Source organism: Schistocerca piceifrons, chromosome 7 (genome assembly GCF_021461385.2).
Source record: "Schistocerca piceifrons isolate TAMUIC-IGC-003096 chromosome 7, iqSchPice1.1, whole genome shotgun sequence".
Taxonomy (NCBI): domain Eukaryota; kingdom Metazoa; phylum Arthropoda; class Insecta; order Orthoptera; family Acrididae; genus Schistocerca; species Schistocerca piceifrons.
This window is the reverse complement of record NC_060144.1, coordinates 423,699,573-423,717,597: the sequence shown is the minus strand read 5'-3', so window position 1 is coordinate 423,717,597 and position 18,025 is coordinate 423,699,573. Positions and strand designations below refer to the sequence as shown.

The 18,025-nt window shown below is 43.9% G+C and overlaps 1 protein-coding gene across 1 annotated transcript in view; it reads right to left on the bottom strand.

The window, feature by feature from the left end:
• LOC124805757 (lachesin-like) overlaps positions 1-17,011 on the bottom strand; it is a 444,942-nt gene extending 427,931 nt beyond the window's left edge. The window contains exon 1 of the mRNA XM_047266324.1: positions 16,941-17,011. The gene's annotated coding sequence lies outside the window, so the exon portion shown is untranslated. The remainder of the gene's footprint in view (positions 1-16,940) is intronic.
• Positions 17,012-18,025: the final 1,014 nt, after the last annotated feature.

The following is an 18,025-nucleotide window of genomic DNA, read 5'->3' as shown; positions in this document are numbered from 1 at the left end:
TTTGTGGCTCGTGAGCCGCTGCTCGACCATTGTTGTTATTTTTAGCTCCCATCGCACAGTCATTGTGCTAACTGGAATCCTGGTAGTACTTGGAAACTCATGAGTAGTTCCTTCGATTTCGTATTACACTACTGGCCATTAAAATTGCTACACGACGAACAGGAAGAAGATGCTGTGATATGTAAATGATTAGCTTTTCAGAGCATTCAAACAAGGTTGACACCACTGACGACACCTACGACGTGCTGACATGAGGAAAACTGGTTCAAATGGCTCTGAGCACCATGGCACTTAACATCTATGGTCATCAGTCCCCTAGAACTTAGAACTACTTAAACATAAGTAACCTAAGGACATCACACAACACCCAGTCGTCACGAGGCAGAGAAAATCCCTGACCCCGCCGGGAATCGAGCCCGGGAACCCGAGCGCGGGAAGCGAGGACGCTACCGCACGACCACGAGATGCGGACTGACATGAGAAAGTTTTCAACCAATTTCTCATACACAAACAGCAGTTGACCACCGTTGCCTGGAGAAACTTTGTTGTGATGCCTCGTGTAAGTAGAAGAAATGCGTACCATCACGTTTCCGACTTTGATAAAGGTCGGATTGTAGCCTATGGTAATTGCGATTTATCGTATCGCGACATTGCTGCTCGCGTTGTTCGAGATCCAATGACTGTTAGCAGAATATGCAATCGGTGTGTTCAGGAGGGTAATACGAAACGCCGTGTTGGATCCCAACGGCCTCGTATCACTAGCAGTCGAGATGGCATGCATCTGATCCGCATGGCTGTAACGGAGAGTGCAGCAATGTCTCGATCCCTGTGTCAACAAATGGGAAAGTTTGCAAGACAACAACCATCTGTACGAACAGTCGACGACGTTTGCAGCAACATGGACTATTAGCTCGGAGACCATGGCTGCGGTTACCCTTGACGCTGCATCACAGACAGGAGCGCCTACGATGGTGTACTCAACGACGAACCTGGGTGCACGAATGGCAAAACGTCATTGTTTCGGATGAATCCAGGTTCTGTTTACAGCATCATGATGGTCGCATCCGATTTTGGCGATACTGCGGTGAACGCACAGTGGAAGCGTGTATGAGTCATCGCCATACTGGCATATCACCTGGAGTGATGGTATGGGGTGCCATTGGTTGCACGTCTCTGACACCTCTTGTTCACATTGACAGCACTTTGACCAGTGGACGTTACAATCCAGATGTGTTGCGACCCGTGGCTCTACCCTTCATTCGATCCCTCGGAAACTCTACATTTCAGCAGGATAATGCACGACCGCATGTTGCAGGTCCTGTACGAGCCTTTCTGGATACAGAAAATGTTCGACTGCTGCCCTGGCCAGCACATTCTCCAGATCTCTCACCAAGTGAAAACGTCTGGTCAATGGTGGCCGAGCAACTGGCTCGTCACAATACGCCAGTCACCACTCTTGATGAACTGTGGTATCGTGTTGAAGCTGCATGGGCAGCTGTAACTGTACACGCCATCCAAGCTTTGTTTGACTCAGGGCCCGGGCGTATCAAGGCCGTTATTGCGGCCAGAGGTGGTTGTTTTGAGTACTAATTTCTCAGGATCTATGCACCCAAATAGCGTGAAAATGTAATCGCATGTTATTTCTAGTATAATATATTTGTCCAATGAATACCCGTTTATCATCTGCATTTCTTCTTAGTGTAGCGATTTTAATGGCCAGTAGTGTATTTTTACAACCACCCTATGGTATTCTCCATGGTCCCTATCAGTCAATAGTTATGTTATACCTGATGTCGGTATTGCAGTGGTTGTTCCTTCGCGATTCCACTACACAAATCGATCACCAACGGTAGATGCAAGGAGTTTTAGAAAAGTTGAACTAACGGTGATCGGTTTTTTTCTCAGGTGACATACATTGATTAGTGAACGTTCGAAGTCACTTACTTACACCGATCGACATGTTGTATTGTTACTGGCTCTGTACTATCAAGGCAATAATCCCCGCTTAGCTGCTTACAGGCGTTGACATATGTCAACGGGGACAGATGAAAATCTGTGCCCCGACCGGAACCCGAGATCTCCTGCTTACATGGCAGACGCTCTATCCATTTGAGCCATCGTAGTGCCGCCGCCCATCATCTTTCGGACGAGTCCGAAAGAACAGATTCCATCTCACCGGCCACTTGACCATCTTCTTTCTCTGTGAAGATGCACAGTGCCCGAACTCTTACGGGTATCGGCAACGCACCGCGAGTAAACCCTTATAATGGGCGGGGGCACTACGAATGTAGTGCGGGATAATACGTTGAGAATGTGGGTTTCGCGGGAGGCGTGCCAAAGATAAATCGCTGCAGTCGCGCTGTCCTCTGTGTCCTCGGTGGCTCAGATGGACAGAGCCTCTTCCATGTAAGCAGGAGATCCCGGGTTCGAGTCCCGGTCGGGGAACACATTTTCATCTGTCCCCGTTGACGTATTTCAATACCTGTAAGCAGCTAAGGGTGTTCATTTCATTGTAATTTCATTCCAACGATGTCCGAAAGAACAGATACCATCTCAGTATATAAATAATCCCCGCGTCCGTTTATAATGGCGGGCCCGCCTCCCGTGATATCTAGCGGTCAATTGTGCATTCCATTGGGGTGTCCGAATACTTTTATTGACGTAAGTACTTACTGAGGCATGTAGAAGAGGCTAGGCCAGATATGGCCTGCTGTGTATTCTATAGAAGGCAGTAATAAGCTACAGGAAAGGAAACACATGCCTCCAGATCTTAACGCAGTTGTATGGTTTCTTTTGAAATTCTATGAGATTTATACATATCTCATATACGTCTCTTATATAATTGTAAGTACGTTTCTACGTTCAGAATTGTCTTTTTGAACACTAGGCTTATACCAACACCAATCAGACCCCCAGCGCTGAACTTATCGCAATTACGAAGCATTCGGTTGTTCATTACTGAATTACTACGTAAGCAAATGGAGCGAAAATTCCTTTGACTGTAGTCTTTCTGTTATACCAATGTAACATCAACGAGATCAATTTTAGCTACAGAAAGACGAGAGGAAATTATGCCTCTAACAGTTATAAACATTATCAATCCGACAAATAGAAAAACAGTGAAATAAAACAAAACAATGATAAATATTAATTATTTCTATAATTTTTTTATTTAATTGGACATATCGATGTGTATCATTGAAAGACAATGATAATTGTAAATTCCTTTTATGATCTGCGTTTGCTTTCCTTTGTTTTTACCTTGTTTTGGTAAGCTTTTGTAGGTTGCGGACGCTAGACGCATATAAAACTGAAGTCAGTTAACAAATTGTAATTATTTGTTAATTATCACTTGAGAATACAGTTCATTATAATTATAAATATGAGCGAATAATTATTTGTAACTTTAATTCCTCTCTCAATAAGAATTATCTGTGTTAATTATATCTTTCTGCTGCAAGGAGCGCAGCCATTGATGATACCGATTTGTATCGCATTTGTATCTGTGTTTCTTACGAATGTATCAAAGGTTTGCTTGATGAAAACTAGTCTAAGTAGTGCACAGTCTAAAAGTAAAGTTTAATAAGCATTAATTCAAATACTTATCTGGTTAAAAGGAAATTTGCTCTAACGATAGAAATTCGCTGTCAGTTGTCTGCCACCATCTTAACAATTATCTCAGCGGCAAATTCAAATTGAAACGCCGAAGGTAATAAAATGTGTAAAAATAAATGTGCACCGGTGACCCCAACTCATTTTAATGAAAATAATTCGATTCAGATTGGTTGTTTAAAAGCAGTGCTCATAGCACGATCCACATAACAAACTGTTTCTTGCTGATGTATGGAGCCGAAATTAATTACGCACGACTTGCGAAGAGTATTGTTGCAGGTAACGTACGTCAGTGTTGTGCACGGCAGATATTCGGTGGTTTTAATGATCGTTTTGCTGGAAACAACTGTTGCCATCATAATCAATAGTTGTATAGAATCTGTTGTATGAACTGTGATTTAGTGACACTTACACAACTTACAGACAACACTTTAACACAACGTTAACTTGGATTTCGTTAGCAACTTGACCAAATCTTAGCCGGGAGAAACAATTATTTTGTAATTACTCACTGTAATGAAATGTCATTATCATTTTCATTTACAAAATAATGAAATACCAAACCACTGAATAACACAGCGAACGCCACAAGGAAAGATAACACATGCCCTCAGATCTTAACGCAGTTATATGGTTTTTTGAAGTCCAAAGCACGCTGGGGAATGTGGCGCTTAGGAAACACGATGCCTAAATAATTCTATGAGACCTATACATATCTTACATACGTCTCTCGTATGTTGTAAGTACGTTTCTACGTTCAGAATTGTCTTGTTGAACACTAGGCTTATATCAACACCAATCAGGTCCACAACGCTGAACTAACTGCCATTACGCAGCATTCGGTTGTTCATTACTGAATTACTACGTAAGCAAATGGAGTGAAAATTCCTTTGACTGTAGTCTTTCTGTTATGTCGGAAATGAAACGTGAGAAACGCGGAAGTCTCTCATCATATTTTAATGAGTTTCCGGTAAGCGTGTTCTTTGTGGACCTCAGAGTTTCGCTGCTGTTTATGCGAGCTTAATTAAATTGTTTTGAAGGAGGTGTATTGTCGCTTCAAACGCCTGCCGTGCGACGGTATAAAGGCAGCACCTTGCTCACTTCTCCATTTCTCTGCGAAAGTTTGTGAAATGTGAATAATTTGTGCTTTACGCCTGATTGTGTTCTGCCGTATTCATTGAAACAGCCCTCAGAGACGTTACTGGGAAACAAATTTTACACACATTATTAGATGTCCCACGACGATTAAAAGTTCTCTTAACTCAACTGAGAGAATTTTTTGTGAAATGATATACAGATTAAAACATTGTCCCTAAAATTGCATCAAGCTATTCAAGTAGCGAAGAGAGTGACCAGTTTTCGTACATACCCCTGTCATGACTATCATCGGAAATCACACTTTTGAGTCAGTTGGTCGGTCTACAAAATCTAAAAGTATTATGTAAGTAAATTCACTCTGACAACTTGAAACGATGATATTAGACCAGAGAGAACGACTGTCGTCGTCACTCATGAACTTTTTATAGGGTTCGTTGACAACAATGAGTTAAAGTAGGACCGCCATGTTACAAGAATCCAGTTTTTGTTTTGGAATTGATGTTGCTAATGCAGGTCAAATGAGACGCAGGTGAAATAAAGAATTAGATAACATAGATCGGATAGGGCTCACTTATGGAAAGCGAGCGAAGTAGAATGTCGCACTCACGGCGTGTGGCTCGTGTCGAAGGCAGAACGGAAATTCTGTCTCCCTTTTTTTTCTTTCTTTCTTTCAAATCGTCATAGTCCGCACACGAGATATGGAAGGTGTCGGCAGAATGATCGCAAAGTCTTCCTCAAAAACAGATTCTGACAATTTGTCTGCCTGCTTAGCTGAGTGCTAACGTCGTTGCCTCCCATGCAGCGGGCCCGGTTGAGATTCTCGGCAGGGTTGGACAAGTTCTCCGCTCGTTGACCGGGTGTTATGTTGTCCTCAGCATCATTTCATTCTCATCACCGACACACAAGTCGCCCAATGTGGTGTCGACTGAAATAGACTGGCACTCTGTGGCCGAACTTCCACGGATGGGGCCTCCCGGCCAACAATGCTATACGCTCATTTATTTCATTTCATTTCTGTCAATTTAAGCAACAGTGTTTTGCTGAAATAACGTTGTCTCTCTTCCAGTTTTTCCAAGTTAAGTTCCCGGCCAACAATGCTATACGCTCATTTCATTTCGTTTCTGTCAATTTAGGCAACAGTGTTTTGCTGAAATAACGTTGTCTCTCTTCCAGTTTTTCCAATTTAAATTTCCCGCTCATCACTGTTACGCTACGAACATCCCTTAATTGTTCGCACTATTGTGTTGTATGGATTTCCTTCACAGGTGCATTGCGCTTCCTCAGAAACCTCCCATCGAATCAAAGTATACTGAAGCGACGAATCTTTCGTGGCCACTTGCTAACACATTTCTTGTTGTGTTTTGTCTTGCTCGTTCCGGGCCTACGTTTATATTTGTAGATTAAACAAATGTCAATCGAAAATCTCGAGACGAAAGGCAACAGGTAACACATCAAATCTACGTCTTTCATTCACCTTCTCTGATACAGATTGTACGTGATCGTTCCATTATCAGACATAAATTCAGTATTAGCCCTTAACACTTAAAAGGTGTGGCGTGCTACAGAGTTCCCATTCATTCTTGTAATCGGATACTATCGGTTTCTTTCTCTTTATTACAGGCGTCGCAGGTACCCTCACTTAAAAATAGTTCTCATTCATTATACCAAGTAGAACTTTTGCCCGTTTTTCTTTTTCTCCTCGACTATGACCACAGATAGCCGTACCGTAGGTGCAACCACAACGGAGGGGAATCAGTTGAGAGGCCAGACAAACGTGTCGTTCCTGAAGAGGGGCAGCAGCCTTTTCAGTAGTTGCAAGGGCAACAGTCTGGATGGTTGACTGATATGGCCTTGTAACAATAACCAAAACGGCCTTGCTGTGCTGGTACTGCGAACGGCTGAAAGCAAGGGGAAACTTCAGCCGTAATTTTTCCCGAGGGCATGCAGCTTTACTGTATGAGTACATGATGATGGCGTCCTCTTGGGTAAAATATTCCGGAGGTAAAATAGTCCCCCATTCGGATCTCCGGGCGGGGACTACTCAAGAGGACGTCGTTATCAGGAGAAAGAAAACTGGCGTTCTACGGATCGGAACGTGGAATGTCAGATCCCTTAATCGGACAGGTAGGTTAGAAAATTTAAAAAGGGAAATGGATAGGTTGAAGTTAGATATAGTGGGAATTAGTGAAGTTCGGTGGCAGGAGGAACAAGACTTCTGGTCAGGTGACTACAGGGTTATAAACACAAAATCAAATAGGGGTAATGCAGGAGTAGGTTTAATAATGAATAGGAAAATAGGAGTGCGGGTTAGCTACTACAAACAGCATAGTGAACGCATTATTGTGGCCAAGATAGACACGAAGCCCACACCTACTACAGTAGTACAAGTTTATATGCCAACTAGCTCTGCAGATGACGAAGAAATTGAAGAAATGTATGATGAAATAAAAGAAATTATTCAGATTGTGAAGGGAGACGAAAATTTAATAGTCATGGGTGACTGGAATTCGAGTGTAGGAAAAGGGAGAGAAGGAAACATAGTAGGTGAATAAGGATTGGGGGACAGAAATGAAAGAGGAAGCCGCCTGGTAGAATTTTGCACAGAGCACAACATAATCATAACTAACACTTGGTTTAAGAGTCATGAAAGAAGGCTGTATACATGGAAGAACCCTGGAGATACTAAAAGGTATCAGATAGATTATATAATGGTAAGACAGAGATTTAGGAACCAGGTTTTAAATTGTAAGACATTTCCAGGGGCAGATGTGGACTCTGACCACAATCTATTGGTTATGACCTGTAGATTAAAACTGAAGAAACTGCAAAAAGGTGGGAATTTAAGGAGATGGGACCTGGATAAACTAAAAGAACCAGAGGTTGTACAGAGATTCAGGGAGAGCATAAGGGAGCAATTGACAGGAATGGCGGAAATGATTGCAGTAGAAGAAGAATGGGTAGCTTTGAGGGATGAAGTAGTGAAGGCAGCAGAGGATCAAGTAGGTAAAAAGACGAGGGCCAGTAGAAATCCTTGGGTAACAGAAGAAATATTGAATTTAATTGATGAAAGGAGAAAATATAAAAATGCAGTGAGTGAAACAGGCAAAAAGGAATACAAACGTCTCAAAAATGAGATCGACAGGAAGTGCAAAATGGCTAAGCAGGGATGGCTAGAGGACAAATGTAAGGATGTAGAGGCCTATCTCAGTAGGGGTCAGATAGATACCGCCTACAGGAAAATTAAGGAGACCTTTGGAGATAAGAGAACGACTTGTATGAATATCAAGAGCTCAGATGGAAACCCAGTGCTAAGCAAAGAAGGGAAAGCAGAAAGGTGGAAGGAGTATATAGAGGGTCTATACAAGGGCGATGTACTTGAGGACAATATTATGGAAATGGAAGAGGATGTAGATGAAGATGAAATGGGAGATATGATACTACGTGAAGAGTTTGACAGAGCACTGAAAGACCTGAGTCGAAACAAGGCCCCCGGAGTAGACAATATTCCATTGGAACTACTGACGGCCGTGGGAGAGCCAGTCCTGACAAAACTCTACCATCTGGTGAGCAAGATGTATGAAACAGGCGAAATACCGTCAGACTTCAAGAAGAATATAATAATTCCAATCCCAAAGAAAGCACGTGTTGACAGATGTGAAAATTACCGAACTATCAGCTTAATAAGTCACAGCTGCAAAATACTAACACGAATTCTTTACAGACGAATGGAAGAACTAGTAGAAGCCAACCTCGGAGAAGATCAGTTTGGATTCCGTAGAAACACTGGAACACGTGAGGCAATACTGACCTTACGACTTATCTTAGAAGAAAGATTAAGGAAAGGCAAACCTACGTTTCTAGCATTTGTAGACTTAGAGAAAGCTTTTGACAATGTTGACTGGAATACTCTCTTTCAAATTCTAAAGGTGGCAGGGGTAAAATACAGGGAGCGAAAGGCTATTTACAATTTGTACAGAAACCAGATGGCAGTTATAAGAGTCGAGGGTCATGCAAGGGAAGCAGTGGTTGGGAAGGGAGTAAGACAGGGTTGTGGCCTCTCCCCGATGTTGTTCAATCTGTATATTGAGCAAGCAGTAAAGGAAACAAAAGAAAAATTCGGAGTAGGTATTAAAATTCATGGAGAAGAAATAAAAACTTTGAGGTTCGCCGATGACATTGTAATTCTGTCAGAGACAGCAAAGGACTTGGAAGAGCATTTGAATGGAATGGACAGTGTCTTGAAAGGAGGATATAAGATGAACATCAACAAAAGCAAAACAAGGATAATGGAATGTAGTCTAATTAAGTCGGGTGATGCTGAGGGAATTAGATTAGGAAATGAGGCACTTAAAGTAGTAAAGGAGTTTTGTTATTTCGGGAGCAAAATAACTGATGATGGTCGAAGTAGAGAGGATATAAAATATAGGCTGGCCATGGCAAGGAAAGCGTTTCTGAAGAAGAGAAATTTGTTAACATCCAGTATTGATTTAAGTGTCAGAAAGTCATTTCTGAAAGTATTCGTATGGAGTGTAGCCATGTATGGAAGTGAAACATGGACAATAAATAGTTTGGACAAGAAGAGAATAGAAGCTTTCGAAAAGTGGTGCTACAGAAGAATGCTGAAGATTGGATGGGTAGATCACATAACTAATGAGGAAGTATTGAATAGGATTGGGGAGAAGAGAAGTTTGTGGCACAACTTGACCAGAAGAAGGGATCGGTTGGTAGGACATGTTCTGAGGCATCAAGGGATCACCAGTTTAGTATTGGAGGGCAGCGTGGAGGGTAAAAATCGTAGAGGGAGACCAAGAGATGAATACACTAAGCAGAATCAGAAGGATGTAGGTTGCAGTAGGTACTGGGAGATGAAAAAGCTTGCACAGGATAGAGTAGCATGGAGAGCTGCATCAAACCAGTCTCAGGACTGAAGACCACAACAACAACAACAACAATGACCATAGAGATATGGAATATATAATGTAAATCGTCAAGGCGGTTGAAAACTTTCTTCAAACAAGTAAATGCATTAACATGGTATTTATTAGTCAGGAACTCGTTTCTGAAATTATTTACAGTGTAGCCTAATACGCAGTTTAATTAGATACGAAAATCAGTTGCACGGACAATAAGGGAACAGAAGCTTTCGAAAAGTGGTTACAAGGAAGAATGCTGGATATTATATTGGTGATATTAGAAGCTGTCAAGGAAAGATTGAACTAAAAGGATAACAGTTTGTTTACACAACTTGAGTAAAATCAGAGGTAGGTTGTTAGAACAAATACTCAGGCGCTAAGGTTTTATTGCTTTGGTGCTGATGGGAGGCGTGGGCGATATAAATTGTGGAGAGAGGGGATCTGACTATAGAACGCAGATTAAACTCCATCTTGGGTGGAGTGGCACTTAAGACTAAAAGAAGGTACAATAGAGTGCAGAAATTCTTCTACATGGGTACATGAAATATCTTAACCACTGAGCGTGCAACTTGTGCAGAGATGTTATTCTCTCCTTTGACAATGCTTCATGGTTATCCACCAACATTCTATCGTTCCCTCCAAATCACTGAATGGCACAAATTCCCCCGTGCTTTCTCCTTTCCCAACGTGAACCCTTTCCACTCATCACAGTTCCTCCTCTCCTCACTAACACTGGACACCTCTGAGTATCCATCACTATTCAGAAAACCAAATCCAACAATCGTGGTGTTTTGTAATTGTGGTGGCTTGCAATGACACATTGCAGCAACCCTAAAACTGCACAAACTCCATGTTCACAATGAATACAACATCAACCGACTCAGTCTCACAGACAATGAAAACCTCCGCGACATTTATCCATCCTATGGGCTACAGCCCTAATTTCTGTATCCCTTTCCTCTTCATACAATCGCCTAATCCACTCTATATGTTCTTTTCTGTTTCCTACAGTTACACACAGGGCCAGTTGGAGAAAATCTATGTAAACAAGTGACTTCTCGTTTGGCACCCCCACCCTCCCTCCTTCGCTCCAACCATTATCCCTCGTCCACTTTCAACCATGTGAATATGGAGTAGTAACAACTACCTTCACTCTCTTGTAAGACGACGTAGTCTCCTGACCTACATTGCTTACATATTCCGCCCTCACAATCAAATTCCGCACATCAAGACGCTTCATTCGAACCGAAGCTCGATAAGATAAAGTCAATGTTGTATGAATTCATGTAAACAATACGCAAATAACAAGTGCGCACTGGGGTTGAAATACTCGAGGCTGGTGTACACACACACATTCCAGACACGATGGTGACCGGAGCTTTTAGTTCGAGAGAGGCAGACCACATACCGGGAGGCCGGTCCCTTCAGAGGACGAGTTAATCTCGACCGCCCGCAGAGCGGACAGTGTTTGCCTGAGTGAAAGGAAGAACGACTCCATGATCAGCTTAAAAGCAAATTCCGCTACATTGTGTGGGAGCGCCCAGCCTACGCATTCTTTACACGGGGAGATTTTCACGGGGAGACAGAAAACGCCAAACCCCGATGCTCTCCCGTTTTAGAAGAGCACGGGGAGATTTTCACGGGGAGACAGAAAACGCCAAACCCCGATGCTCTCCCGTTTTAGAAGAGCAATGCTGATTGGCAGACTATATTCCTGATGCCTTGAGCTGAAGGAGTAATGGAAGAGACTGAAAGATATACCACTTCATGTATGGCGTGGATAGGTGCCGTTCCGTTGTCGCTCTTGGAGTGAGAACACATAACGAGAGCGTGTGCTCAAAGAGCGAGGAACAAGTCTCTCCTCAGTACTTCACTGGGGGAGCACCTCTGTCGAGAGCGAATCGGAGTGCGACTCTATTTTGAGTCCTTGCGATTACGCGATGTTCACTGTGTTGTCTGCCACGCTTATTGTGCGGTATGAACGGACAGAGTTATAGTTAAACGCCTGCGAGCGAACGTTTTAGTTGCATCGCGGTGGACTGGTTATTTGACGGGTGTACCACACTAATAGTTAGACTAGGGGCGAATAGGAGTCCTTGACTTCATTAAGGCGTAGGGAGAGTTTGATTGGCAAAGGTCAATCCAGACAGAACGAGAGTTATCTTATTTATCCACAGCGAGTGCCGCAGACAGCAGTCATCACAGCTTACGGTATTGTGCACTACAGCTCTTGCAAACCCCATATTTCCTCCACAACAGTACACTTCACTGCATTTCACACGCAACAGCATGGACCGTACCTAACAACATTCTAACAGATAATTATTCAAGTTGGGTAGGCATGGCTCTCAGCCATTCTACTAAGTCAATAACAATCTTAAACTTTGCATAGAAATTTCATTAGCGAATACTATCCTTAAGAGGTAACTTCACATTCCGAAAAGAACCCAGAAATAACTTGTTCAGTTCATAACTAAAGGTGGCATTGCGATTTCTCAGAATTTTAGCAAAATAAATAATAATTTTCGTTAGTTTCGTGTTTTTCAAAAAAAAAAATGGCTCTGAGCACTATGGGACTCAACTGCTGAGGTCATTAGTCCCCTAGAACTTAGAACTAGTTAAACCTAACTAACCTAAGGACATCACAAACATCCATGCCCGAGGCAGGATTCGAACCTGCGACCGTAGCGGTCTTGCGGTTCCAGACTGCAGCGCCTTTAACCGCACGGCCACTTAGGCCGGCAGTTTCGTGTTTTTTCTTACACTAACTAGCACTACTCCAGTATCCAGGTATCCCACTAGTTACGTAAGAAACTTTGTGAATTTTTGTGTCATTTCCTTACAGCAGACGACTCCAGAAGATATTTATTGCTGAAAGTTTTTCAGGCATTTCTCTTTAGAACGTTAGGAGCGTCTGTCTAGTAGTGCGGGTGTGGAAATTGCATCATGCAGGAGCCACAGGGTAAACGGTACATCTCAGATTAATCCGTTGCGCAGAATGACAGAATAGCACCCACACGCTCACACTCTTAGAAAAAACCCAACAGCCGGCCGAAGTGGCCGTGTGGTTAAAAGCGCTGCAGTCTGGAACCGCAAGACCGCTACGGTCGCAGGTTCGAATCCTGCCTCGGGCATGGATGTTTGTGATGTCCTTAGGTTAGTTAGGTTTAACTAGTTCTAACTTCTAGGGGACTAATGACGTCAGCAGTTGAGTCCCATAGTGCTCAGAGCCATTTGAACCATTTGAACCAAAAAACCCAACAACCTCTTCCACTTCTGCCGACGTCCTAAAACTCTAAAAACCGCCTATCGTTTCTGTTTCCTTCCCCAGTGTAAGTCCATCAGTTTTTAAAGAAAGTACATTGAGGTGACAGAAGTCATGGAATAGTGATTAGTGACACGCAAATACAGAGATGGCGATAGTATCGCGTACACAAGCTATAAAATTGCAGTGCGTTGACGGATCTGTTATTTTGTACTCTTGTGAGTCATGTGAAAAGGTTTCCGATGTGATGATGGCCGCACACGGGAATTAACAGACTATAAAAGCGGAACGGGAGTTGGAGCTAGACGCATGGGACACTCAGTTTCAGAAATTGTTAGGGACTTCAGTATTCCGAGGTCCACAGTGTAAAGAGTGTGCTGAGAATGTCAAATGTGAGGCATTAACTCTCACCACTGACAACGCAGTGCCCGACGGCTTCTGCGTAACGACCGAGAACAGCGGCGTTTGCATAGAACTGCCATAATAACGAGCACATAACAACGCATGAAATATCGCCAAAAATCAATATGGCACGTATGACGAACGTATCTGATATGGTAGTGGGACGAAATTTGGTGTTAATAGACTATGGCAACAGCTGACCGACACGAATGTCTTTGCTAACAGCTCGACATAGCTTGCAACGCCTCTCCTGGGCTCTTAACCGTATCAGGTAGACCCTAGACGTGCTTTCAGCCACTCGTTTCTCTCATCGTCATCATCATCATACAACACCAACATCTCGCTGTACTATAAACACACAAATTAAAAGTATCAATAGACGACTGAGATGAGTCCCGATTGCAGTTGGCAAGAGCTGATCATGGGGTTCGAGTGTGGCGCAGACTCCACGAAACCATGGACTCGTGTTGTCAACAAGGCACTGTGCTAATTGCTGGTGGCTACATTGTGGGGCGGGCTGTGTTTAAATGGAACGGACTGGGCCCTCTGGTGCAACTGAACCTATGACTGGAAATGGTTATGTTTGTTTACTTGAAGACCATTTGTAGCCATTCAACGATAGACTTTTTATGGATGAAAATGCGCCATGTCATCAGACAATAATTGTTCTCGATTGGTTTGAAGAACACCCTAGAAAATTAGAGGGAATAATTTCTCTACCCAGATTGCCCGACATGAATCCCATCAAACATTTGTGTCGCATAATCGAGAGGTCAGTTCTTGTACATATTCCTGCACTGGCAACACTTTCTCAAATATGGACGGCTGCAGGGGCAGGGTACTTCTTACGATTTGTTGATTCTGTACTGCGTCGGGTTCCTGCACTATGCCGGGCAAAAGGTGGTCCGACGCGTTATTGGGAGGCATCCCATGACATCTGTCACCTCAGTGTGTGGTATTTCATTTTCACATTTCACTTGTCTGGAACGTATTGTAATATTAACTTATTCATTTTTCTGTAACTTTGACTTTTTTGCTTGTGGTTACAAATGAAGGAAGTCAACAGTGTAATCTTAAATTAAGACCATTAGCCAAATTCATCTTTATATATACTTTAAAAACTTATACTGATAAGCCAAAACATTATGATCACATTTCATCGTGAGACTGAATGCCAATTATTGGCTCTATGAGAACGAGACGTGGTAGATGACGTATATCTGTGAAGCAGAGACGAATGAGGAATCGGTCTAGTACAGATAATTTATTTATTTATTATTATTTTTTGTCAAGTCGTATCCCGTCTGACTGGTTTGATGCGGCGCATCGCGAATTCCTCTCCTGTTCACTTCCGGCCTACGTCCTCAATTACATACTGGACATATTCCAGCCTCTGTCTGCCTGTATATTTCCCTATAGCACCATGCAATTATTCCCTGTTGTCTTAGCGGACACCTTAGTGTTTTCTATACAGACCTTTCTTCGGCGATTCTGTGGAGAACCTCATCATTCGTTACGTTATCAATCCAGCTAATTTTCAACATTCTTCGGAGGCACACACATTTCAAATGCTTGCATACTCTTCTGTTCTGCTTTCCTATAAATCCATGCTTCGCCACGATACAATGTTGTGCTCCAGACGTACATTCATTGATAATTGTAGACTCCCCTTTGCCATTAATCCCCTCTTTGCAAGTGCTAGTCTGCTTTTTATGTCCTCCTTGCTCCGTCCATTACGGAGTATTTGCTGTCTTTGTAGCAGAATTCCTTGGCTTCATCTACTTTGTGATCACCAGTTCTCACGTAACCATGTATATTGGTATTCTCTTTTCTGCTACTTCTAATTATTTTCGTCTTTCTTCGATTTACTTCGAAGTCAAAAGTCTTTACTCATTATGCTGCTCATTACATTCAACAAAGCCTGTATTTCTTCTTCACTTTCACCGAGGATAGAAATGTGATCAGCGATTGTTATCATTGAAATCCTTTCACCATTAATTTTAATCCCTCTGCTCGACATCTCTTTTGTTTCCGTCATTGCTTCTGTGATGTGGAGACAGAACAGTAGAGGCAAGGAGGAGGAGATTAGTCTTTAACGTCTCGTCGACCATAAGGTCTTTAGAGATGGAGCGCAAGCTCGGATTAGGGAATGATGGAGAAGGAAATCGGCCGTTCCCTTTCAAAGGACTCATCTGAAGCGATTTAGGGAAATCGCAGAAAACCTAAATCTGAAAGGCCAGACGCGGTGTTGAATCGTTGTCCTTCCGAATGCAAGTTCAATGTGCTAACCACGGTAGAGGTGAAAGACTATTTATACCCCTTCTGATCCCTGCATTTCGTTCTCGCTCTTTCAGTCTTATGTTTCTTGATTATTGCAAATACTGGGTAACATCTACGTCTTCTTATAGCTTACGTCTGTGATTCTTAGAATTTCGTACGTCTTGCACCATCTGACGTTGTCCGACGCTTTTTCGAGGTCGACAAATGCTGTGAACATGACATGATTTTTCCTCACTTCTGCTTCCGTGACGAACGACAAAGCGAGCCTTGCTTCTCTATTGCCTGTACCTTTCATAAAGCGAAACTTACAGGCATCTAAAGGATTGTCAGTTTATTTTTTTCATTGATGTCAGTAACTTGGATGCATCAGCTGTTAAGCTGATTGCATGATAATTATCGACCTTGTCGGCTCTTCGGAATTCGGTGCGTGATGTTTCCCTGAAAGTCTGATGATGTATCTACCACCGTGAATAGTGGTGTGGTTGCCACTTTCCCAGTGATTTTAGAAATTATTGTGGAATGTTATCTGCCCTTGTACCTTATTCGATCTTAAGTCTTCCGAAGCTTTTTTAAAATTATGTTTCTAAAACTGGATCCCCTACCTTTCCGTTATCGTCTCTTGATTCTTCTACCACTTCTTCAGAGAATTCTTCCCACTCATAGAGGCCTTCAAGGTACTCTTTCCACCTATGCGCTCTCTCCTCTGTGTTTAACAGTGTTAGCGGGGTCGGGGTGGGAGGAGCGGTATATTATGCTGCAAGTGACGTTCAGCTGGGCTCCCAACGGAACTATGGTAATTACGAAAGGTACCATGACAGAAGTGAAAAATGTGAACGTTATTACGGACCATCTGCATCCTTTTATGACTGATGTCATCCCCGAAGAAGATGACAGGATAACTGTCCATGTCACAAAGCTATAACCTTGCTACAGACATCAGCTTGCTATCTTAGCCCCCAACTTCGCTTGATCTGAAACCGGTGGAACGCATCTGGTTCGCTATCGGGTGGCAGCTCGTCGTACACAATCAAACGATCCGTAATGTACGGGAACTGCGTTACCTGTGCGTAGACAAGAGGTGCCATGTACATGCAGAAAGCTACCAGTGCTTTGTGGAATCCATGCCACGAAAAGTCTCTGCTGTCTGCGTCCCAAAGATGGACGAACACGTTTCTGAGAAGGTGGTTATATTGCTTTGTCTTTTCAGTTTAAGTAATTGCCACTTCACCTTCTATTCAATACCTTTTTATTTTCAGTATTTCTGGCTGATCAGCGGGATACTTTAGCCGCTGACGCCCCCCATCCACTTCCACATCAGTAGGTGGAGCGGACGCCGAAACAACAATAACGAAAATAAAACTCTGTGCTACCTTGTAGGGTCCCAGGTTGGAGACTGGGCAGGAGAGGACTGCCTCGCGGCCCACGGCCACCGTCGCGTTGCGGATCTCGTCCGTGAAGTCGGGATCGGCGATGGGATCGTCCGGCACCGGCCGCGGCAGCTGCTGCACCGCCGCGCTGTCTGCGCCGCCGCCGCCAGCGCCGTCTCCAGCGGCGCCGGAACCTGCGGCACCACAGAACTCCAGTCACCGGACAGTCTTCACTCCAAGCTGCTGACCAAACGTGTCAATTAAGTTTACTCAAGATATACCGTGTCCAGGTTGAATTTTTACCTTTGGATGTGTGTTGGAGCGAGCTTGAAACTGGGACATTCCTTTCGCGGAAGAAAGGAGTGCTACTTCTGTAGGATATGCAGGAAAACTGCGCAAAGTTTGGAAGATAATACACTCCTGGAAATGGAAAAAAGAACACATTGACACCGGTGTGTCAGACCCACCATACTTGCTCCGGACACTGCGAGAGGGCTGTACAAGCAATGATCACACGCACGGCACAGCGGACACACCAGGAACCGCGGTGTTGGCCGTCGAATGGCGCTAGCTGCGCAGCATTTGTGCACCGCCGCCGTCAGTGTCAGCCAGTTTGCCGTGGCATACGGAGCTCCATCGCAGTCTTTAACACTGGTAGCATGCCGCGACAGCGTGGACGTGAACCGTATGTGCAGTTGACGGACTTTGAGCGAGGGCGTTTTGTGGGCATGCGGGAGAAGGGGTGGACGTACCGCCGAATTGCTCAACACGTGGGGGCGTGAGGTCTCCACAGTACATCGATGTTGTCGCCAGTGGTCGGCGGAAGGTGCACGTGCCCGTCGACCTGGGACCGGACCGCAGCGACGCACGGATGCACGCCAAGACCGTAGGATCCTACGCAGTGCCGTAGGGGACCGCACCGCCACTTCCCAGCAAATTAGGGACACTATTGCTCCTGGGGTATCGGCGAGGACCATTCGCAACCGTCTCCATGAAGCTGGGCTACGGTCCCGCACACCGTTAGGCCGTCTTCCGCTCACGCCCCAACATCGTGCAGCCCGCCTCCAGTGGTGTCGCGACAGGCGTGA